This window comes from Dasypus novemcinctus, chromosome 5 (assembly GCF_030445035.2).
Source record: "Dasypus novemcinctus isolate mDasNov1 chromosome 5, mDasNov1.1.hap2, whole genome shotgun sequence".
Taxonomy (NCBI): Eukaryota; Metazoa; Chordata; class Mammalia; order Cingulata; family Dasypodidae; genus Dasypus; species Dasypus novemcinctus.
This window is the reverse complement of record NC_080677.1, coordinates 138,921,895-138,945,460: the sequence shown is the minus strand read 5'-3', so window position 1 is coordinate 138,945,460 and position 23,566 is coordinate 138,921,895. Positions and strand designations below refer to the sequence as shown.

At 38.6% G+C, this 23,566-nt stretch overlaps 1 non-coding gene across 1 annotated transcript; it reads right to left on the bottom strand.

Annotated features, from left to right (window-relative positions):
* Window positions 1-1,718: 1,718 nt before the first annotated feature.
* LOC111764163 (U1 spliceosomal RNA) lies at window positions 1,719-1,879 on the bottom strand. The gene has a single exon (XR_002796849.1). It is a non-coding gene; the product is annotated as a U1 spliceosomal RNA (small nuclear RNA).
* Window positions 1,880-23,566: the final 21,687 nt, after the last annotated feature.

Below are 23,566 nucleotides of genomic sequence, written 5' to 3'. Positions count from 1 at the left end.
CTTGCGAGTGGATACTCCCCTAATAGAAACTTCAGATGAGACCACAGCCATGGCTGGCAGTTTACTTGCAACCTAGCTTGAACCAAAGGCACTTAGATAAACTGCACCTGGATTGCTGATGCTGTTAGATAATAACTATTAAGGGGTTATTTGTTAGATGGTGTAGCAGTTTGACATTGCTTATGAATTCCAAAAATAGATATTGGATTATGTTTGTGAACTGGTCTGTTCTTCTGGGCATGTTAGATTGGATTGGATTCAGGGGTTTCATTTTTACTTGATTAAATTATGAGCAAGGCTTTGATTGGGTCACATCAGTAGGACGTTTCATCCCCATCCCCTTGGTGAGTGTGGACTCACAGAGAAAACTGAAGAGCAAAGGAGTAGTTGGAGTTTTTGCTGCTGGAATCCCAAGAAGCAAACACACAGGAGAAGAACACAGAGGAATAGAGATGGCTCCATAGACCCGGCAGAGGCCCTAAGAAGAGAGAGCCTGACAGTCTACCACTGACCTTGTGGAGAGAACAGAGCAGCTGAGCCTGGAGAGGACGGAGCCGGAGGAGAGAGATGAGACTTATCTCAGCCTACAGCTGATATTGGAAGAAGTTGGGACCACTTGGAGCCTTAAGAGGAAGAGGAAGGCTGAACCCATGCAGACTTCAGCAGCCATCTTTCTCCAACACGTGGCAACAGACTTTAGTGAGGGAAGTAACTTGCTCGTTGTGACTTGGTAACTGTAAGCTTCTACCTAAAATAAACACCCTTTATAAAAGCCAACAGACTTCTGGTACTTTGTATCATACCCCAATTGCTGACTAATACAGATGGCCACAGGCAATTAATGCAAAACATTACTTACTGCTCCTTTCTTTTAAGTCAACATTCAGTACAATAACGGGGAGAACCATTATTGTCAAGTTTTAACCAGCATGATGCTTAAAACCTAGTGATATCAAAACAATATTTCCTGTTTATATGACAAATGCTCAGGATTATACCACTGTGTTCTCGTTTCATAGGCTTCTTGGAACACAGATTGTTGTCGGGGTTTTCCAGATGTTCAGGCTCTGTGTTTTGAAGCATGAGGAATGGTAAGAATTAAAATGAATCATAATCATACTCATTAAATATGCAAACCCTGACATTCAAAACACTTTTAAACTGAATGTAACAGCTGTAAACTACTTGTATAACACATTTTGATTTCCTGTTTTCTTTTACCCTCAGGTGAGAAGCACAATGTAGGTATGAATGAATAAATTCATAAAACCTTGATTGTTTTCCTCTCAGACCTGTTTCTCCTTCAGTTTTCCTCATCTCAAGTTTGCTCAAGCTTAAAATTCAGGGATTATACTTCATTTCTCTCTTTTCTTCACCTGTCTTATACGATTCAGTCAGCAAGTTCCACAGATTCGTTCTCCAAAATATACCAAATCTGTCTTGTTCTCTTCCTCTCTTCTACCAACATCCTACTGCAAGTCAGCTCCATCTCTCACCTGGAATATTTCAATAGTCTCCTAACTGATCTCCCTGTATCCACTATTACTCTTCTATAGCTCAGTCTTTATATAGCAACCAGACAAATATATACAGCAACCAGATCAGATTACATCACTCATCTGCTTAAAGCCCTCCAGTGGTTCCTCATTATTTAAAGAATTCAAACTTCCTACCTTGGCTTTTATTTTATCTTTTTTTTTTTCTTATTTTTTTTAATCAGGGGAAAGTGCGAATGCAATCCCCACTGACACAAATTATGCAGCTGAAATTCCTCCATGTGGGGAAATTGCAAGGGTCAGCAGATCCTCAGGGCAACGGATCAGCCTCACCCTGGGAAAACCACCTTCGTGATCACGGTATCTCCCCACCAGGTAAGTATTACCTTGGCTTTTATATTCCTGCATTTTATGCTTCTACTTTCTTCTCTGACCACATCTTATATAACTTCTTCTTGCTTACTATGCACAAATCATTGGGCCTTCTTTCTGTTCTGCAAACATACCACTTGTTGCCACTTCAGGACCTTTGCTCTAGCTGTTCTTCTGTCTGGACAAGTCATCTGTCTATGCTGTCTGCTTTTAATAATACAGCTGTTCATTTAAATAGTGCCTCCTTAGACTTTTCCTGATCTTCTAGTATTTTACCACTTCAAGTGATGTACGGAAACATTACTTTCATTTAGGTCTCTTTATTTTCCCCACTTTTAAATATGTTTGTCTTGAGTATCAAATGATGTCATAAGTTTTGTTTCAACTATCAAAAATGATAGTTGAAATCTCAGGAGGAAAAGGATAGTCTATTGTATTTTCCCATATTTCTGCTTTTTCTATTGTTCTTTCTTCTTTCTTGATACGTCAAGATTCCTTGCTTTCTCATTCCCTTTATTTTTGAAGAATTTTCTTCAGGCGGTCTTTAAGTGTATAACTGTTAGTAACAAATCCTTTTAGTTTTTCTTCACCTGTGAGTGTTTTTATTTTCTTTTCATTTTTAAAAGATAATTTCACCAAATAAAGAACCTGTGGCTGGCAGTCCTTTTTTCTGAGCACTTGAAAGATATTGTGCCACTACTTTCTGGCATCCATGGTTTCATCCATGGTCTTCGGTCTTTTGAATTGTTGTTCATCTATAGGTAATGTGTCATGTTTCTGTGGCTGCCTTCAAGACTTTTTCTTAGTATTTAGTTTTCGGAAATTTAATAATGGTGAATCTTGATGGGTATTTATTTAAGTTTATCCTATTTGGAGTTCACTCAGCTTCTTGAATTTTTGGTTTATCTCTTCTACTAAATTTGGGAAGTTCTCAGCCATTAATTTCTTTAAATACTCTTTAGCCCACTTTCTTTCTTGTCTCATTCTGAGACTCCAATGATACACATGTTGGATCTTTTGTTTTCAGTCTATTTTTCTCTGTTGTTCAAATTGGACAAGTTCTATTGTTCTGTATTCAAGTTCAGTGATTATATCATCTGTCATCTCCACTTTACTATTGAGCTCATCCAGTGAGTTTTCTATTTTTGGTTATTGTATTTCTTAGCTCTATAATTTCCATTTGGATCTTTAAAAAAAACAAACTTCTTTTTCTTTGCTGAGATTTTTTATTTTTTCATTTGTTTATAGAGAGCTTGTAATTGCTCCTTTAGGTATTATTGGGATGGCTACTTTAAAATCCTTGTCAGATAATTCCAGCATTTGATTTATCTCAGTTTTGGCATCAATTGATTATCTTTTTCCATTTAAATAGTTATTTTCCTGGTTCTTTGTACTACAAGTTTTTTTTTTTAATTTTTAAATTGTATCCTGGACGTTTTGGCTATAATATTAGGAGACTTTGGGTTCTTTTTAAATCTCTCTCTCTCTCTCTCTCTCTCTCTTTATTTTATTTTTTAGCAGGCAGTCACTCTGTTTAGATTTAGCTTGCAGATCCAGGTCTACTTTTGTGGGCTGTGGTTCCAATAATAATTAATTTTCAAAACCTTTGTGATGCTATTTGGGGATGCTTAGTATATCTAGTGCTGCTGGGATTCCCACTAATCCCTGCTGGAGCCACCTGAGGTAGGTCAGAAAGAGCTTCCCCAGCCAGGCCACCTTGTATTTCTAGGGGGAGTAAGGGAATCCCCAGCCCACAGTGGCTGAGAGCATTTACTGGACAGGGCACCTTCTTTGGCAGCTTTCTCCTTCTCCTGAGAAGGAGAGTGCTTCCCTGGGTTGCTTCCTGTCAGCTGGGCTCCCTTTCGTGATGCTGCTAGGCTTGCCTATTGTCAGCAGGACTCCCATTTGATCCAGGGGAGGAATGAGCCTACCTGGACAACCTTCAGTTCCTAATTTTTGGGTCAGAAAACACCTGGCCTGGGTCATCTGTACTGCTTGTTGTGGGGTTGTGAGATGCCTTGCCACTGTTGAAATCACTCATGTGAGTCTTTTTGCCTGATGCACAAAATGCCAAAACAGTGACACCAGGATTTTGAAAAAGGAGTTTATTAGCAAGAGCCAGCCCAACAGAGACCAGAAGACAGTAATTTCCTCAATTCAGTCTCCCTCAGCTGAAAGCTGTGCTGATTTTTATGTGATTTTGGCAGGGCTGGTTTAGTATAATGAACCAGATGGAGTGAGATTACGTGGAGTAGGAAGTGGGTCTTAGCTGAACATGCGCTGTTTCAAAACATGTTTGGTCGTAGGTCGCAAGTAGGAAAATGGTGGTGCAATGACGTCTGCGGGGATGACTTTGACTATTATAATGAGGCAAAGGTAATTTTTAGGCCAAGCTTCTCTTAAATGCACAGGTCCTAGTGACCAGAAGAACCAGTTTATTCTAGTTCTAAAGTGAGATCAGCTAATAGTCTCATTACTATGTATAAGGTGAGATATGTTTCCTATTAATATACATAAAGGGATGACATTTTAAAACTAAGGAAATAGAAACATTAATAAATCAGTAGGAACAGTTATTTCTGTCAGGGGTTAATGAAGCAGCAGTTTCACTATGATTTTCCTCCAATCTGGGGTCCTTAACCAGTCTATCTTCCTCTTTCCATCTTTTAGAGTTCTCATTTAGTCCTTTCTTGATCTCCTAACTCACACTTTATTATATTCCCTATTTTAGTTCTCTATGTAGAATCTTCTCAAGCATTATTTGATATTTTAAATAATTAATTGTCTCTCTCTCTGAACTATAAACATATGACAGCTGAGACCTGTAAATTTTGTTCTTTACAGTATTCTCATCTCCTAGGATAGTGCTGAGCACAGAGAAAGTCAATACTGGTAAACTGAAAGAATGAATTAATGAATGAAAATTAGAAAGAAAAAAAAGAGTGGTTCTGAAGTCATCTTCATCCCCAAAAATATGTTGAGTCACCTTTTTAGGACATGAAGAAAGAACAATTTGTTAGGATGGATAAGGCAATAGTGACTATTGCCCAAAGTGCAAACCTGATTCTCCTCTTGCATGGGAGGGAAAGTGGACAATTATTAACAAATAGAAGGCTGTCCTTTTTGACTCTGAAAATATAATGAGGGGAGTATAAAAGGCATGTGCACACCTGTAGGGTCTGCACTGCCTCTGTTTGGAAGCAATGAAAGGAAATGTGACTTGCGCATGGTCCAGGGTCATAGCCCATCTTCAAACTCACTACTGCCAATTACCTAACTAGATCTTCATTACACTTTAGGGAAGCAGAAGAAAGCTCTTTGTCCATGTCCCTAAGCACTCCAGAGATCTGATTCCTATTTCACAGTAGTGTAAGTACAAGAGGGTAGAAAATCTACTGAGTTTTTCTCACTGCCTTTTTGGGAAGAGGAAAATCAAGTTCATTAAACAATTGTCAGCTAACAAAAACTTGCATGTCCTTGAACAATACTGAATTTCATCTTCGTCTATGTGCATAGCACAAATCCATTTACTTTTGTCAATGAGACAGAAGGCTGGGATAATTACATTGTTAAACATTATGCTTTATAAGCCACCCAATTTAATTATTGACAGGGATCAGGGATATTCATCCCCACCAAAGTCTAATACATATTATAAGATGCCTAAGAAGACTTAACCATATTTGGATTTAATTAGAGCAGAACATTCGTGATTTCAGAATAAAGTTTATCCCTGTTAATTTTGAAAATTAATTTATTCCCTTTAGGCTTTCTAATATTTCTGAAACAAATCTTTCAGAAAAAGAATGGTGTATGGTTTCTTTTCAATGATCTAACAACTGAAAGTCATTAAGTAACTTTCGAAAATAATTAGAACTGGTTACTAAGGTAGGCTGTAAAATCTCTGGTCTCTGAGATCTTCAAAAAGACACACATGCACATCACACATACACACACACACACAATTATCCAAAGGCTTAGAATCTAAGTCTTAAATATTTACTTAACAGAGACTGGATAAGTTTTGAGGACTCAGCCTTTAACTCTTAAAATTCACCAAATGAACAAGTCAAAACGTACATTTTTATGATAAAGTCAGGACAGAAAGTAAGGATAATAGTAATTATGCAGTGGATTTATGCACTGTAGACTGTATCATTTAGGCCCTAACACCTATATCATTCTAAATTATCTATAGTATAATTCAGACTAAATTATTATTTATCTGTGTTATCTTGACAACCATAGCTCTATAGTCTAAGACAATATAATATAATAATATAATGTAATGTAAGGTGACACAATAGAATATAACACAACACAACACCATATCACATCATATCATATATCATATTATTTCATAATATATTTTTAGCTGGATTTCTGAAACATATCCAGGTCCTTTCCAGATTCTTCCTAAGCAGACCACACTTAGTAGCAAAGAGGAACATTTATACTGAAGCACTGAGAATGGTTATAGGGAAATCAAATTCTGAGTTTTAATTAATATCATTAACAGAAAGTCTTTACAATGAAAAAATAAGGATAAAACTCTGATAATAGAGTCTACAATTTTGACAATATGAGTATTTAAACATTAAATGCAAACCAAAAAAAAAATGATTACGAAATATTTTTTCAAATCAGCAGTTTTTACAGTCCCTACAATAAACATTTACCTAAATAGCCAACTAATATAAATCTATTTAGAATACTAAAACATGTTCTGGGAGCATCCTGAATTCATAAATTACAGGACAAATGTTTTTCCACATACTGACTAATATAATTCACAGAGATATTATTTCTTGCCCTAAAAGCACTCTTCTGCAGTGTACATTACAGAAATGTCAGGCTTGGATTTATATGGAGGAGGATTTCTGTAGGCGACGTTATTGATGGCAAATGGAATAGTCACCAGACATTGGAATCGGAAGTACTTCTGAAAAACACCTTTTTCACTTGAAAGGGCTATAAATCTAAAAATAACCTTGAAATCTCAAGAAATCCTTTTATGCAGTAAGTTGATAACAAATATATTACTGATGAGACACATAATTACCTTAAAATGTACCACAGTTAGAAATGTATTGGAGCTCTTAAATTATAATTTAATTTTATAATAGGAAAAGTGTAATAAACATTTTTACCATTCATTTTTCCTTTGAATTTTACCTTTTATTTATCCTCATATAAATAAAGATAATGGAAGACTGTTTATATATTAATTTCCTAGACTTTCATAGGAAGTTCCAAATTTTTCTAAATATAAAATAGTTGGTTTGATGAACAAGAGAAAGGGACGTTTTATCATCCCATTCAGTATATGGAACCAGCAATCACAGAAGTCTCCAGCTTTGCAGAGATCATTTCTGTGGTTGGGCTATGATCTCCCTTAAATGGTCTTCTGTGACCGGAAGGAAATATGGCTAGGAGTTAGAGTTATCTACACAATTATCTAGCTGCATACTAGAATTACCTGGAAGTTTTTGAAAAATACTGCTGACCAGCCCTCAATTTTGGAAATTCTGATTTAATTGGTTTGGGATGGCCAGGACCGAGAACCACTGGTTGAGACTCAGATACACAGATATAGGTATAGGTAGAAATAGATGTAGATATAGGTATAGATATAAATAGATACAAATATATAGATAGATATACAAATATATATGTATGTATATGCATACAAACACAGGCATGCACATATATACATGTAATTTAAAGTACTTAAAACATTTTCCCCAGAGTTTTTTTTACCTAGGGGCTATCTTTTGGGTTCTTAGCTATGTTCTAGATAACTGAGTGGCTAAATAAGTGGTCTCTGGGTGAGTGAGGTGTTACTGTATAGAGATAGAGGGAAATATAAAAGACTGCTAGTATTTGTGTGTGTGTGTGTGAGTAGGTAATTATTTCCAAGAAATTTTATTTGGGCAGGTCAAAGAGGCATTTTCTATCTGTAGCCCATATCTCAATCTCATCTCTATCCACTCCTACTTCTACCTCTGCCTCTGCCTCTGCCTCTGCCTCTACATCCATATCCATATCCATATCCATATCCATATCCATATCCATATCCATATCCATATCCATCTATACATCTATATCGTCACTTATACAGTAGAATGGCCATGTGGAGTGGTAAGAGCTTTGGACTTAGAACTGGAGATCCGAGGTCTAGAATGGCTCTACCATTTACTAGCTATCAACCCCTTTGCTACTGCCTGGGTTGAGTCTGTCAAGGAGAAATTTGCAAGGACCTGGCTAGGTATCAGAGATCCAGCTAAAGATAGCATAGCAGAGTGTATTATATACAGTATGTGGGTATGTAATTTAACCTCATTATATTTTCAGTTTTCCTACCTGTTAAATAGGGAAGAGAATTCTTGTTTATCTTGTGGGGTTATTATGAAATTAAATAATGGGTAATGTACTTTGTGGGTTGTAAAATACCATATAGAAGTAAGACATGATACAACTGAAGAAAAATTAAATATAAATAGAATAAATAACACTTGATGCAGAAATCGTCCAATCTTCTGATTCACCATGGGCTCTTCTACTCAAAACCTGGAACCCTTGAGAGACAAAGAGCTTGAATTAAGGTGAGAAAGAAAGATCAAACCAAGGCTCCAAAGAGCAGGGATCAGTAAATCTAGTTCCGCTTATAGTTCTGTAATGACTGCGGTTTCTGGCTGCTGTCGTGTATAATCAAATTCATGGAGCTTTAGCGCCCCCTAGCTCTGCTCAGGGCTCACAATGCATTATAGTTAACATACTAAAAACACAATGGAAGGCAGTCTTTTCCCTTTTACTAAATAGAATAATTATAGGACAAATGGAGACTCCTTTTTAGAGTGGAGTGGTAAGAGGAGTGGTGGTGTAAAACTTGAACTGGCTTGTCAGACTTTGTCCTAGGGAGAAAGCTCCCCATCTTCTGTTACTGTTTTTTTCTTTTAAACAGTGCAAGCCAAGGCACACACCAGTCACATTAGACAGGTTAATAAAGCGTTTTCCATTAGCTGCATTTTCCAAGATATTGTGTGTGCTGTTCTTAAGTTGAAATTTTTAAAGTATGTAGTTAAAAAGGCATTTTGCTTCATTTGAAGATATCTTGAGAAGATGAACGAATAAGCTATTTCTATGAGTCTGTTACTGTCTGTTATATTCTAATCATCATCAACAATAAGCATTTCCTGAGCGCCATGGTGAGAACTGTGTTAGGCACTGGAGTTAAGAAATTACGGGACATGTCCCTGACCTTACGGAATTGATACTGTACTTGAGAAGACAAGGCATATACATGGAAAGATAAACAATGACAAGAAGTGCTTGTCTTACTGTGTCATGTACTACCTTTAAAAAAAAAAGGAACACAAGTCTCTCAGCCTGCTTTCCCCACCCCCCCCAGTTTGTCTTGCTATTTATGCAGTCATAGAAAGTTTCCCAGAAGAATAAACTCTTATAATCTTAGCAATTAGCAAGCCCTGCACAGATTGAATAATTTTTCTATATCCTCCCAGATGACAGTTTATTACAAAACCTAATGATGTTCCCCACTATAATTGGTAAGCTGTTCTTCAGTTCAGTTCCCTGATGTGGAATTTTATATCCTAATGATCTGTTAATAAATTTACAAATGAGCATAGTATAAAAGCATATCAGGGTATCCCAACAGCATTTTACGTTTGCTTTTAAAGCTTATATCATGGAGATTATTGAGCTGACTTCCTGGATAGAGTGATTTTATGAGACTCATTTGAAATTGGTTTAAGAATGCTGTAAAAGGGGAACATTAGCAGCAGGATGTGTAGGTACACCACAGCTCAAGAGTGCATAAAGGTGACTAAGATATTTCTGTCAAAGTTTACAAGTTAGCTAAATTAGTGTTGCTAGTTCCTTAAGTAACACTTGGCAGAGGTACTTGCTTTATGCTTGTTAAATTATAGCCAAAAGCTATAACCCAGGGGAGTCTTATTTCTAGGACAGTGAACCCAGATTGTGTATAAAAATCAAGGCTGCCAACCTGGCAGTGATCTGCCCTTGTGGTAGAGAAGACATTGCATAGAGAGAGGAATCCCATTCTTAGAGAAATTGTTCAAATGTTTGTTCCCACTGATTTGGTTTGCAACTCAAAAGCTGATGAGAAAAGATGAAAATTCACTTAAATAAAGAAAAGATAGTCCTTGTTTTGGGTAGGTAAGCTCAAATGTTGCAAATATGTCAGTTCTCCCTAAATCAATTTCAATCAAGTACCAAGGGGATTTTGGGGATAGGGAGCAAGTCACAAAATAATACCAAATTTCATCTGGAAAAATAAAACAACCAGGAAATATTGAGCCTGGGGACAAGGCAGTGTCTTACTGGACTAACTCCCAATTCAGCCAGCTGTCTGTTCTGCCACCAGCTGGTCATGTCTGGGCCCAGTTCTAAGGTCTGGAATCTTAGACCTTAGATTCCAGGTCTTGGTTAGGGCCTAGGTTTTCAGGAGTTCAATTGTGTTTTCTGTGAGACCCTGGAATTACAATGCCTGGACCCACGGAAGATTTCCAACTGGCTCCCACTCTTCCCAGTGGTTGTTACCTTTGTCTTCTCTGGGTCAATTTCCTGGGTTGGTTTTCAGGCTGGCTCCCCTGGCAGAGGCCTGGAGGAACCACCCAGGTTTCCTGAAGGCACTGCCTCTCCCCCACTACTAAGCCCTGTGGCAAATGAAGACTCAAAAAATGACCCACCCCTTTTCTGGGTCAGCTTCTGTTTCTGTCTCTACAAGGCTCTTTTCAGGAACCAGGCCAGAAAACCCTGGGGAGGTCATGATGGGACCTGGGCACAACGGAGCGTTTTCCAAAAGCATATGGGCTGCTTTTATATAATCTGGAAAAAACAAGAGAAAACTCCCAAGTGGCCCAAGCTCTCTATGACTTATGCAAGTGTGCAAAGAAATATGTATAAGGATATATTGTTTTAATAGGAACACAATACAAAGCAAAATTGTAAACAACGTAAATGTCTAGTAACATGAAATTGGTTAAGTAAATGTAATAAGCACTAGACAATGCAATGTTAATTTAATTCAATTAACAGAGTATTAAAAAGAATGATATAGATCACTACATTCTGATATGGTAATACAGCCAAGATATATTGTTAAGTGAGACTATCAAGTTGCAAAATAGATCCCCAGTGTGTAATAAAACAATGCTGTCTATGTGTAGAAAATTCTAGGGGCATAGCTAGAAACTTTTACTCATGGTTATATCAAGAGAATGGACCTAAGGGTGAGGGGAGGGAGGCTAAATTTAAAAACATACCTTCTTCACTATTCGATCTGTACAGGTAGAACCACACGAGAACTTATTCCATATTTTCTCGTGCTTGTGGACATATAATTGGCAAGGGGAGTTCTTCATCACATTAGTGCGCATAACAAAACCCATGTCAGTAGAAATCATGAGAAACACCCTCTTCTCTTTCAACACATGTTCTCTGGTCTGCAGCATGTCCTATCCTGTTTTACCCCTTAATCTTGTGCCATGTTGGCCCAGGTTGTTTCTTCTACGGTTGTTTTGCTTCCTGTCTTTCAGTTTAACGCCAATTATAAGGTTAGCCTTCTCAAGAGCTGTATCTGAACTGCACAAAGATAAGGTATTTTTATGTTTGTACTGCCAAGAGGGTGGAGGGAGGGTGGTGGACTTCAAAGGATATCGAAACAAGACTTTTATCTTGGAATTTAGTGTGGCCCTGCTTTCCTGGGGCTGTTTGATACATTATTGTATAAAGAGGTAGTGGGACTTATAAACTATTGTAAACATTAAACAGCACACTGTATTAATAAATCCAAATTCCGATTATATATAAATTATTCATGTCTCTTTTCTCCTTCTTTCTTCTATTAAGAGTCTTGATCATCTGTGTATTTATTCTCCAATGAGAGTTAATCAGGGATATGGGAAATTTATACTATTAATGCTAAGATAAAATCTTGTTAAACTCAGAAACTGACACCAAAGTTAAAAGTGGGACCTGAAGAGGGTGATGTCATTTTTATCTGTGGATTTAAATTCTCCATCATTCCTAGTAATTTTCCCCCAGCTAATTCCAATTTTGCATCTGTTCATTTCCTTCAATTAGGTCTCAACTGTTATGGCTACTATATTCACAAAATTTCTTGTCAAATAAAAGCTCCTTTCATCCCTTTTGAATATCCTTTTAGTCTTAACTTCCCCATGTGAAAGTTACAAGTCTGCCATGAATCTCTTAGGAATTTGTATTTTAGAGAAATATAACTCATACGTAAAAGTCAGCACAATCAAAGCTTAGATGATGATGATGATGATGAGATAACAATAGTTATCTTTTACAAAGTGTCATTGCACCTTGCACCTTTTATCGATTATGTCATTTTATTACAATAATCACACTAGGTATTATAGCAGTTTGATATTGTTTATGAATTCTAAAAATAACTATTGGATTATGTTTGTGAACTGCTCTGTTCCTCTGGGCATTTAAGATTGGATTGGATTCAGAGGTTTCACTTTTATTTGATTAAATAATGATTAAGGCTTTGATTGGGCCCTGTCAGTAGGACGTTGAATACCCACCCCCTTGGTGGGCAGGGACTCACAGAGAAAAGGACATGGCAGAGCAGAAAGTCAGAGTTTTTTTTTTTAAGATTTATTTATTTATTTTTGGATTTATTTCTGTCCCCTTCCCTGTCCCCCCCCCCCCCCCCCCCAGTTATCTGCTCTCTTTGTCCATTCGCTGTGTATTCTTCTGTGTCCCCTTGTATTCTTGTCAGTGGTACCAGGAATCTGTATCTCTTTTTGTTGCATCATCTTGCTGCATCAGCTCTCTGTGTGTGCGGTGCCATTCCTGGGCAGGCTGCACTTTTTTCACGCTGGGTGGCTCTCCATACAGGGCACACTCCTTGCGCATGGGACTCCCCTCTGCGGGGGACACCCCTGTGTGGCACAGCACTCCTTGAGCACATCAGCACTGTGCGTGGGCCAAGTTAGAGTTTTAATGATGGAGCCCCGGCAAGTAAATACACAGAAAAGCAGATATGTGAGGAAAGAGAGAAGCCTCCATTAAACACACAAAGGCCCCAGGAAGTGAGACAAGCTGTTCACCTGATAATTTACAGCTGGCCTTGTGGAGAGAGCAGAGTAGCTGAGCCCAGAGAGAAATGAGCCCCAGGAGACAGACAGGATGTATCCCAGACTACGGCTGATATTGGAAGAGGATGGGACCATGGAGCCTTAAGAAGAAGAAGGTGGACTCAACTCTTGCAGAAATAGACAGCCATCTTACTCCAATGTGTGGCAACAGACTTTGGTGAGGGAAGTAACTTACACTTTTTGGCCTGGTAACTGTAAGCTTCTCCCCCAAACAAATGTCCTTTATAAAAACCAACTGATTTCTGGTATATTGCATTCAGTACCCCTTTGGCGGACTAACACAGGTATCTCTACCTTTTTCATTTTACAGATGAGAAAAGAGGCACAGAACAGATAAAAAACTTCCCTAATGTCATCAACTAAGAATAGCAGAGCTGCATTCAAACCCAATACCCTGAGACTGTTTCCTTAACCTATCCTATCTAATTATCACAGCATCAGTTCATCTAATAATGTTAATAAGAATTTGGGCCAAGCATCGAACACAATAAATTTGCAGAGCTAGGCTCAAGGAATTACCTAGAAATTGAAGCAGTCAAATGCTGGGGTTTAGTCTCTGTTCTGTAGCTGAGATTGATTAGTAAACTGAGAAATCAAAGTACATTTCCTTTGTCCATTCTTCATCCATTCCCTTAGATGACGATGTTATACCTTTTTTCTCCTAGAATCTCTACCACTATTCCTCATCCTTGACCTCTGGTGCCTCATCTTGCTATTTATTCCCTGAGAAAAGAATGGCAATGAGAAAATAACTTTCACAGACTGCCACCACTACATCCATCCACCTACCTCTATTTATACCCTGATATTCTGCCTTTTCCTATAGTAGAGAATAATTAATTTATTTCTCCCTTTTAAAAAATCAATAAATATATACACTACTAATGAGAGCTTTTTATTGGTTTGAAGTAATGGATGTTTCTAAAATTAGTGGTATTTTCATGGATCTAGAATTGTTTTCCTGAGAAAAATCCTCATTTTCCACTTAGGAAACCCCTTGATCCACTTTTCCTTCTCCAGACTCTTGAAATGACCAACCATAATTTGACAGTCTTGTTTAGTCAAATTTCCTCAATTTCCCTTAGAGAATACCAACTTTTACCATCTGGTTGTTTAATTTTAGTCCACACGTGGAAAATCTTCCCTTTAGGAAATTCTTTCAGACACTTCCATGGTGTGCTATAATTGTTTAACAACTGGTTCTTCCTGAGAGAAAAAATCTCCCTGATTTGTAGCACTTGCCAATTTCCATGGTGTAAACACTCCCTCCATGGCTATTCTAGCTACCAATGTGATGTCACACTGTCATCACGTGCCATCACTTTATGTAGAGTAGCACGTCATTATATAGTGGATATAAATAGCCTCAAGAGCATAGATAATAGTAAAGTAAAATAAATTAGGACATGATAATTTTGAGTATTTATTACTTTTGCAAAAATATAGTTTGATTTAGTGTTTAGTGGACATTTATATAATTTAATTTTAAATAATGCTGATGTTTAAAAACTTGACTGCAAAATTCTTAAAAATTAACAAATAGATCTCACAAGCAGTACCTGCTGTCTCTAGCACACCACTGGCTGGTTATCACTTATGAAAATTCTAAGATCCATTCATTTCTTTAGACAGTCCAGATTTTATACTTGGATTATTTTGGATCATCTCATCAAAGAACTTTGTGTTGGGATTATGTAATTCTTTTTGGTGGAATAACATCTGAGGCCCCTTCTTATGTCAAGGGAATCCTTGACACTTTATGGAACAGAGACTCTATCCTACAACAGGAATCTGAAAATAGGGGATACTCTCTTCTTTTGTAGCTTAGGGGTACACACACTACCTTGGCTCTGCCATTTAGACCCACCCACTTCAGTGATGTGAAGAGCAGGCCATCTGGAATGCAGTATGGCAAGTGACAACAGCCACATCAAGAATCCATATCTGAGAAGTCTTAGAAGTGACTTGTGTCAGATAAATCAGTGGCATGAGTTATGTGTTCATACTCGGAAATGGCATATGGGTGTCTTTAAGGGACCAGCTTTTCATTTCAGGCCTCATTCCTTCAAGTCTGGTTCTCTGGTCCTCCTGGAGATTTTGTGATCTATCCAGTATTCTGTTTTTAAAAAAATAAACTTTGAATTTTAGAATAGTGTTGACTTATAGAAAAGTTGCAAAGATAGTACAAAGAGTTCCTGTATTTCCTTCAAGTCTCCCCCATTGTCAATGTCTTACTTTACCATGGTACATTTGTCACAACTAATGAGCAAATATTGATACATTATTAAACTTAGCCTCCTCTAAACTGTTACACTTTATAGACTTACCTTGTTTTTGATGACCTTGAAAATTTGGGTTAGTACTAGTCAGGTATTTTGTAGAATGTTCTTTAATTTGGGTTTGTCTGATGCTTTTCTCATGGTTAAGAGTAGGGTTATGAGTTTTGGGGAGCAAGACCACACTAGTGACATGCCATTCTCATTACATGACATCAAGGGTAGCTGCTGTCAACATGGCTTATCACTGATGACGTTAACTTTGATCACCTGTCTGAGGAAGTGTTTGCCAGGTTTCTCCACTGTAAAGCTCCTTTTATTTTGGTGTTTTGAAACTGTATGTACCCCAGAAAATCATGTTCTTACAGATAATTTATTCCTCTGGGTGTAAACCTATTTTAAGTAAGACATTTTGTGTCACTTTAGGATGGTCTATAAAGTTTTCTGGGCCTTGGTTTTAATATTACTGGAAGATCTTTAATGTCCCACCAGCTTTAAAAGTTTGTGATTCTTCTGGTGGTACTTACACATTCTTGTTCCCTCTGTAGTAGAAAGTTAGCTTGATTGAGCCCCACCCTCCCCCACCCTCCCATCTTGATTCCTGTCCCTCCTAAATTGTATTTGTTGAAGTTGGGGGAAAAAAGAGTTAATATGGATAATTGAAGCCCAGAAAAATGATGTATGGCAGAATTCATTATGAGCCAATAAAAACGATTGAAATCAAGCTGCAGTAAATTTAATGTCTACTTATGATATTACCTTTAGAAATCGTGCTAAACTGTCTCTTAGTTCACTTGAGCCCAATCAGTACCTTGTATAATTGCTTGAAAAGCATTATACAATGCCATAAGTGATGATGAGCAAGTGGTAGCTCTCACAAGCAACTGTTGATGGGTCAAATATACAAAAGGCCAGTTTCTCCCCAAGCTTATTAAGGAAAGGACTGGAGTGAAAACAGAAGTCCCTACTCTTGGAATCTGAGGGACAGATATATATATATAGAGAGAAGGTATGACTCATCAGTGTGCTTGTACTCACCATTAGTATACTCACCATTAGTATACTCAAGCATGCTAATGGTGATGGAAGGATGGCAGTGTTGATAGTGAGGTTGGAGATGTGGATGGTTAAGGCAGTTTCTGCAGCAGAGGGACATGGGAATTTTACTCTATGTCAAGCACAATGATGGAAGTGTTTAGTTTTATTGAATGGGAAGGAGCAATGGTACTGTGAAAAGTACAGGCATTAAAGAGTTAAACAGGTCTAGGCTCATATCTTGATTGTATAAACTAGGCCAGGTCCTTTCCCTCTCTGAACCCCAGTGTCTTCTTTGGCAAAATGGAGCTACCAATACCTACTTCACAGGATTATTGTGATGATTAAATTAAATAAGGTATGTGAAATGCCTGAAGTATAACTTTCTACAAAAATTAGTTCCCCACTACCCTATCTTTCTTTCACGCATTTATTTAGTTCTTTATTATTCAACAAAGATTTATTGAGCTCCTAATATGTGCCAGGTACTGTGCTCATTACTGGAAAAATAGAGACAAAATCCTTGCTATATCTAGACTGGGTAGATAGAAAATAAACTCATAAATAAATAATTTCATATTGTCCTGTCATAAAGAAAATAAAACAAAGTAAAATTAGTGTGGTAGGTTGGGACTACTTATACCCCAGAAAATCATGTTCTTATGGCTAATCCATTCCTGTGGGTGTAAACCTTTTGTAAGTAAGACCTTTTGATGAAGTTACTTCAGTTAAGGTGTGACCCGGTGTGGCCTTAATCTTCTTACTGAAGTCATTTATAAATGAGATGAACATGGAGACAGAGAAAGCCATGGAAGCAAGAAGATGAAAGCAGGGAAACACAGAAGAAAAGGGAAAGACCAGCAGATGCTGCCATGTGCCTTGCCATGTGATAGAGGAGTCCAGGATTGCTGGCAGCTGGTCTTTGGGAAGAGAGTATCACCTGGTGATGTCTTGATTTGAACATTTTTCTCAGCCTCTAAACTGTAAACTGGTAAGCTAATAAATTCCCATTGTTAAAGTCAATGCAATCATGGTAATGCTTTGAGCAGCTTAGCAAACTAAAACAGATTTTGGTACTAGGAGTGCAGTGCTGCTATTGCAAATACAGCAAATATTGCAAATGTTAAAAGGGCTTTGTAAATGGGTAATAAGTAGAGGTGAAGGATTGTGAGGTGCTTGATAGAAAAGGCCTATATTGCTTGAAGAGACTGTTGGTAGAAAATATGGATGTTAAAGGCACTTCTAATGAGACGTTATACAGAAATGATGAATGTGTCATTGCAAACTGAAAGAAAGGTGACGCTTGTTTTAAAGTGGCAGAGAACTTGGCAAATCTGAGTTCTGATGTTGGATGGATATCAGAATTTGAAAGTGATTAGCTTGGAAATTTAGTTGAGATTTCCAAACTGAATATGACAAGTGCTGCCTGGTTTCTCCTTGCAGCTTATAGTGAAATGTGAAAGGAAAGGGACAAATTGAGAACTGGACTCCTGGGCACAAAGAAATCAGAAACTGATGGTTTGGAATATTCTGAGCCTCCAGAAAGTGAGTCCCCAAGAGAATAGTGCTCCACGTAAAGGTTTGATGAACATGGATCCAGCCAGCCATTTCAATTCAAGTCAGGATTGGAGGTGCAGTTCTCCAGAAAAGATTTGTGGAAGGTTCTCTTGTCTGATGATTTGGACCCCTGTGTAATACATGCAAAACGGATACTTTTTTGTGTGTGCAAGATTTATAGGAATGAAACAACTGCCAGCCTGAACTAAAAGGGGCAGAGAAGGGACAGATTGAAGGAAAAATCACTTTGAAGGCAGGGTCATGGAAGCTGAAGTCTGGACTCAAGGTATTTTCTTGGGTCAAGAGACCAGACCCCACTATGTGTATGGAAAGTGTGAGTATTCCCCTGTCCTTGCAGAGGGCAGGCCCTCCACCCTGTTGTTAGGGAGTGTTACCACCCCAGTTTTCTCAGATGCCTGGGGGATTGCAGAGAGCCTGGCATTGCCACAAGGCTTGAAGATGTTGGAGTCTTCACACCAGCATTTGGGGAGAGCATGGCTGCTATGCACGCACTTGCAAAGGGTTGCGCTGCTGCTCCATTAAGCCCAGAGGACAAAATATCCTTCTATAGATGATTCTTAGACCTTGAAATCTAATGGAGTATGCCCTCCAGGGTTTTGGAATTGTTTGGAACCCATGACCCCTGTTTTCCTTCCAATTTCTCCCTATGGGAATGGGAATGTTTATCCTATGACTGTTCCTCCCTTATATATAGGAGGCAGATAACTTGTTCTCTAGGTTTCGCAGGTCACAGATAGAGGGGAATTGTGCCACAGGACTGATCACATCTATCATTGCTTTTGATGAGACTTTGTATTTATTTATTTATTTATTTTTTAAGATTTATTTTTATTTATTTAATTCCCTTCCCCTCCCCCGGTTGTCTGTTTTCTGTGTCTTTTTTTTTTTTTTTTTTTTACTTTTTTTTTTTTATTGACTTTGTAATAATATTACATTAAAAATATATATGTGAGGTCCCATTCAACCCCACCCCCCCACCCTCCCTCTCCCCCCCCAACAACACTCGTTCCCATCATCATGACACATCCATTGGATTTGGTAAGTACATCTTTGGGCACCTCTGCACCTCATAGACAATGGTCCACATCATGGCCCATACTCTCCTCCATTCCATCCAGTGGGCCCTGTCTTTTTGCTGCGTCTTGTTTCTTTGTCCGCTTCTGTTGTCGTCAGCGGCACGGGAAGTGTGGGCGGCGCCATTCCTTGGCAGGCTGCTCCCTCCTTCGCGCTGGGCGGCTCTCCTTATGGGTGCACTCCTTGCGCGTGGGGCTCCCCTACGCGGGGGACACCCCTGCATGGCAGGGCACTCCTTGCGCGCATCAGCACTGCGCATGGGCCAGCTCCACACGGGTCAAGGAGGCCCGGGGCTTGAACCGCGGGCCTCTCATGTGGTAGACGGACTCCCTAACCACTGGGCCAAAGTCCGTTTCCCGAGACTTTGTATTTAGTATTCTTACTGAAATGACAAGGTTTTTGGGATATTATGATGGAATGAACATATTTTGCTTATGGAAAGAACATGTCTTTTTGGGGTCCAGAGGATGGAGTGTAGTGGTTTGAAACTGTATATACCCCAGAAAATCATGTTCTCAGAGCTAATCATTCCTGTGGGTGTTCAACATGTTATAAGTAAGGCCTTTTGATGAGGTTACTTCAGTTAAGGCATGGCTCAGTGTGAGTCTTCATCTTCTTACTGAGTCCTTTATAAATAGGATGCATACAGATAGAGAAAACCATGAAAACAAGAAGCTGAAAGAATGGAAACCTGGAAGAGAAGGGAGAGAGCAGCAGATGCCGCCATGTGCCTTGCCATGTGACAGAAGAGTCCAGGATCACCAGGGGCCAGTCTTTGGGAAGAAAAATGATTTGGACATTTTTCTCAGCTTCAAAATTGTAAGCTTATAAGCTAATAAATTCCCATTGTTAAAGCCAACTCATTTCTTGGTATCTGATTTGAGCAGCTTAGTAAACTAAAACAATGAATGGAGCATAACTAGGTTGTGTTTGTATGCCTATTATTTTAGCACAGTTGTCTGCAGTGGTCTCTCTAAGATGACATTTAGGCTGAGATATGAGTGATGAGAAGGAAGCAGTTGTGATCTGTGGTTGGAACATTTGGGGCAGAAGGAATAGTAAGTACAAGGCAATGGTACCAGATAAGGATGGAGAGGGGCAAATCCTGGGGTCTCTAAAAATCTTGGTGAGGAGAGTATGATGCTTTAAAAAAAAAATTTTTTTTTAAACAAGGTTTTGTTTACAGAACAGTTACATCAAAATTATAGGGGAGAGGTGGGAGGCAGTAATGTTCCAGACTGAGAGCCTCACACTGAAACCGGACCCAGAAGAAGCAGAAGATGCATGAAGATGTGCTCTCCTGTTTACAGAACTTCCTCGTCTATGTGGCCCTGCTAGTCACTCCTTTTGTTAATATCTTAAAGAAATTGGACAGCATATGAAGATTGGGCATCATATGTGAATGCATGAGATGAAGATCCTGGTTACAGTTTGTGCTCCCATCTACAAGTGAATAGGCTCAGAAAAATGTAAGATACTCTTTGATTGGATGGGCACAAAAATTCAACTTGTGAAGAACAAATTTGGTTCTGGTGACTGACTTTTGTAGTTAAAATATAAAATCATTCATGAAGTATGAAAAGACTTCTTGTGGTCATAGTACACCCTTATGCCTGTGATATTCAGCCTTCGTGAATGTTGGTATAATTGTAAATAATGTTAAACTTCCTTTTCTAGCAAATATTAAAGGGGACTTAGGTCTGAAAAAATATATAGGGACTTCCCATATACTCCATCCCCACCCCTTCCCACATTTTCCCCTATTAATAACATACATGAGTATGCTATGTTTGTTACAATTGATGAACAAATATTGAAACATTGCTACTAACTATGGTCAATAGTTTACATTATGATTTACACTTTGCACTGTACAATTTTATAGGTTTTGACAGAAAGTATAGTGGTCTGTATTCATCATTGCAAAATCATGCAGAACAATTCCAATGCCCTAAAAATGCCCTATATTCTGGAGAGTGGATGTAGTTCAGTGGTTGAGCACCTGCTTCCCATGAATGAGGTCCCAGGTTCAATCCCCAGTACCACCTAAAAACAAATGGAAAAACCAACTCTCATTGGGGAGAGGATTTAGCTCAGTGGTTGAGTGCCCGCTTCCCATGTACAAGGTTCTGGGTTCAATCCCCAGTACCTCCTAAAAGAAAAAATGCCTTATATTCCAGCTATTCTTCACTCCTGCCCTCAGAATCTCTCGAAACCACATTCTTTATATTAATGTTACATTTTCATCTGATACAATAATGTCTACCTTCATCCATGGTTGTATTCCTCCCTTACATTTGTTCATTCCTCAATCTTGAGGATTTGCGGATGGTAAAAACTGCTCTGTTTCAGATCGAGAGGGAGCTTAGCTATTAGGGGGCAGATGGAAGGAACTGTTTTGCTTGCAGTTGTAGATACTCTTTGCTTTTTGGGATGGGCATTGTCCATCATCATCATTTTGTTAGTTGTCCTTGGTGAGTCCAATGGACTGGAGAGTAGGTGTTGGTTGGAACTCTGCTGAGATTCAGGGCTCAACTGGCATATAACAGACCAAAGATTTAACTCTCTGGGACATATATTTAAAGGGCATTGTGCTAATTATAGGTTCAAATAAAGGGGTAGAAAAATTTTGTTTAGGGAAATTATAAATAAGCCTAACTGTCGCAGTAGGAAAATACGTTATTATATATTCCAAAGTGAGCCCCACTGACAGGGTGCTGATTTAACGGTGTTGTGTGTCTTGCTTACAGTGTCCAGCTGTCTCTAGAGTTATCAGTAACACCCCTGTTTGAGGGTGTTTTTACTGTGGCAGTTAGTGAAATCTGCCTGAGAACTGCATAAGCATAACCTCTGGAAGGATCTCCTGACTTACTTTGAAATCTCTTAGTCATGAAAATGCTTTTGTATTTAATTTTTCCCTCTTTTGGCCAAGGTTTTTTTCCAAGTGCATTGCTGGTTGGTGCTTGGTAATAATCCCTGAGTGCCAGGTTGGCTGATCCCTGGGATTCATGTCTGATGCTGTGTGGTGGGGAGGAGAGTAGTAAGTTTATTTGCTGAGTTTGATTTATAGAGAGGCCACTATTGAGTAACAAGGAGGTTTTCAGGAGGTAACTCTTTTTTTTTCTTCCCAAGATTTATGTATGTATGTATGTATGTATGTATGTATGTATGTATGTATGTATTTATTTATTTACTTTATTTCTTTCCCCTTCTCGCCCCCCGCCCCTGTTGTCTGTTCTCTGTCTATTTGCTGCGTCTTCTTTGTCCGCTTCTGTTGTTGTCAGGGCCAGCTCCACATGGGTCAAGGAGGCCCGGGGTTTGAACCGCAGACCTCCCATATGGTAGACGGATGCCCTAACCACTGGGCCAAGTCCGCTGCCCATATCGTCAACTTTACTGGAAAATGCTAAATTATTTTCCAAAGGCATTGTATGGGTTTACACTTCTATCAGCAGTATAGGAGAGTTTCTACTACTCTACATCTTGCCAATACTTGATTTGTCAAATTTTAAAGTATCTGCCCATCTGGTGCCTGTGAAAAGGTATTTCATTTAAGTTTTGATTTGCATGTCTTGGGTATTAGATTAAACATCTGGTTTTTTGTTTTTGTTTTTGGCCAGTCATTCTCTTATGATATGAAATGCTACAGAATATCTATAAAGCATGTTTTAGTATCCAAGAGGTGTCATCATCATATTTTTGAAACAATCTTTCCCCCATACATATGTTATTGTAGCCTTTCCCCTCTAGGTGACAGCAATTCCATCCTTCCAGTTGCTAAGGTCAAACACTTTGGAGTACTATCTGTGGTTCTCGTTTTCTCTTTTCTGTCACATTCCATGTTGTCACAGGAGATCATGTTGGCTCTACCTTAAAAAATATAGCCAGAATCAAATACTTTCTACTGCTTCCTCTCTGGTCCAAGTCACCAGTGTCTTGCCTGAATTATTGTGATGACTTCCTGCTTTATCCTCACCTATAGTCCATCTTTTTGAAATATTAGTCAGGTCACGTCACATTTCTTAGTACCCTGCAGTAGCTGCTAACCTCACTCAAGAGTTAAAGCCAAAGTCCTTACAATGGTCTACCAGTTCTTACTGGATCCCCCTCCCACCCTACCTCCTTTTTCCTCTCTGGCCTCTTGTCCCTTGCTCACTCTGCTCCTTGCTGTAACTCAGATAAGCTAACTCTAGACCTTTGCTCCAGATACTCCCTCTTGACTACTATGGTCCAGGACCCGATGTAGGCACATAGGGCAGAGACCTTTGCTCTCGTGGAGCTTACAGTCTAACAGGAAGGCAGGCAAGAGACAATAAACGTAAGTGAGTAAATTACATGGTATATTACAAAGTAACAAGTTTTATGAAAAAAAGAAAATGTAGAGTAGTGAAAAGGGGATTTCAATAGCCAAGAAGTTATGAAAAATTATAGTGGTAAATAAGGGGTCAGGAAACAGTCACATTTAAAAGGTGAGATTTGAGTAAAGACTTAAAAGAAGTCAGAGAGTCATGTGGATATCTGGAAGAAAAATGTTCTAGGAATTATGCTGGCTTGTTTT